We start from the raw sequence: 2,288 nt of genomic DNA, 5'->3' as shown, positions 1-2,288 counted from the left end.
GGTCATTTTTTGTAATTGTTCAAAGATTTACCAGCATTGATTATACGAAGAAAAGAAGAGAGAGAGAAAATGTTAAGGGATGTATTCGAAAACTTACTTGAGACGGTGACATGCACACTGGCGGTCCCTATACAGATGCGGGTTCCAGCTTAGCGGGCAAAACATGATTTCCGATTAAAACTCGGAGACCAACAGTTTCTACTTCCTACTTGTTCGGGAGTGCTGTCTTACGTCTATATAGGCGAGTTCCGATGCTCTAATGTATTCGTGCGCGCGCAATACTTGGCTAGTGCGCGGTGCAGCTTAAAAGTTCGGTATATCGTTCGGACACTCGCTACATATCGGGACCGCTTCCTCTCCACACACTAATATTCAAGTGCGCGGACCGGCGTTCAGTTTCTATCTGTAAATATAATCAGCAGTCAGCTAGGGCGTCCGTTCACCTTTACTTCTTCTAAAGGATCTTATAGAAAGTTTCCGCGAGGGACTCTTACTCCGCGACTCTGTCCTCGAGAGGAACGCTTTTTCCCAAGGATGAAAGTCAAGTCTCTTAACTTGCTTCGAGAGATAAAGCAACTTATCAGATTTTCTGAATTGATCAGATCTTTTAAACCGAAGTCGAGAAAATCGCCATTTAGCGATTGATGGGCATTAGTGGAAATTTATTACATCAGAGGACTGAAGGCAGTGGGTTATTAAGGTTAAGATTTTTTCCTATAGGGATGCTATTGCTGCAAATTCGCTTAGGGGATGCGATAGAAATTTTAAGTAGGTCACGCTAATCTTTAACTGAAGGGTACTTGAATCTCTAACTGCATTTCTGTAATTGGTTTTTAAAATTCGAATGCATTTTCTATGTGACGGATTACCGATGATTGTTGAGATATAGTACAGGGTGTTGAAATGGTAATACATGTTTGGTAATATATCTAATTAACATTTTCTGGAGTAGTACAGAAACTTGATTATGAACTTTCGCACAGGCTACAGTAAAGGGAATGTACTTATATGTATTATACATTGTTTCTATTATGTTTCTTTGTGTATATTTTACATCACCATTCCAACACAGCGGAAACATATCTTGATGCTTCAGTCGCAACATTTGAAAATTACTTTTTTATGTAAAGGCATGTAATGTCCAGACATAAAAGTGGACAGTGGCAACAGTGGAAGAAGAGAAATAACATAATAGTATACCATGGAAACACGAGAAAGCAAATAAGCTGAGAATGAAATAGTGTAGAATGAATGGCTAGAACAAGACTGCTACTGTCACGTTTCATTGAGCTTCAAGAAATTAGAAATTATATGCAATATTATTTTTAAATAATTAATATTCGATGCAACGAAAATAAATTGACGACATTAGAGGAACAGATAGGAATGAGCTTTTAGTTTTTATTATCGCAACGATTGACTTTTGTTACATTTTAGCCAGGAATAATAGTGTTTTTTCTGAACGTGCCTCTACAATTAAAATCAGAATAATTACTATACAAATCCTAATATGCTTCAAATTGCACTAGGGCGATTTAAAGTGTATAAAATGTGGAATTAATTTTTGTTTTTACTATTCTGCATTATATTGTCAAAAGAAAACAATTTTATTCAGACAAATATTTTTAATTATACACTTTTTGTTTTTAAAGCAGTTTCATGAATAATTCAAGCGAATTTTTTTAAATTGCGAGAATGCATAAATTCCTTCTTTTTAATTTTTCAATTTTAATATTAATTGAATATCTTTTTGAGACAAAGACAATTAATTTTGTCCAGATATGCCACATTGAAATCTTTCTGACTCAAATTCTTTAATTATAATGCTTTAAATGAGAAATAATACTTAATTGCTTGACGGACATTAATTTAATTTCTAAAGGCTTTTATATTTTAAATTGAAACATTTTTTAATATAAATTTTCATTAAGTTAAATTTCAACCATGGATTTAATTGAAAACCGTTTCACTCTGAATAAATACAGCTTAAAATTAAGCAGTTTGAAATGTTTTAGTTTAAAATTAAATGTTTTTTAAGGGCGTGTAGCAAAGTATCAGGTAATTTTTTTTCAAACAAATTACTCATAAACTATTCAAGTAAATGTTTCCTTAATTCGTTTTTAAAAACTCCTGATGCCATAAAACCGGAAATTTCTTCGTATTTGGTATTTCAGAACGATTCTTTTCTTAAATACGTCTAAATTTTGGAAGTACCAACGATTAAAATTGAATCAATTCAATTTATTCCTAAATATTTGAAGATCCTTTTTAACTTCAATTCCAAATCT

General features: G+C 32.8%; 1 protein-coding gene across 1 annotated transcript in view; it reads right to left on the bottom strand.

Moving 5' to 3' along the window:
* Positions 1–2,288, bottom strand: part of LOC117170634 — a 429,481-nt gene that overhangs the window by 15,633 nt on the left and 411,560 nt on the right. The gene's annotated exons all lie outside the window — the stretch shown is intronic.

The sequence above is a fragment of the Belonocnema kinseyi genome, chromosome 4, assembly GCF_010883055.1.
Source record: "Belonocnema kinseyi isolate 2016_QV_RU_SX_M_011 chromosome 4, B_treatae_v1, whole genome shotgun sequence".
NCBI classification, from domain to species: Eukaryota; Metazoa; Arthropoda; class Insecta; order Hymenoptera; family Cynipidae; genus Belonocnema; species Belonocnema kinseyi.
The sequence above is the reverse complement of the archived record's forward strand: the minus strand, read 5'-3'. Positions and strand labels throughout refer to the sequence as shown.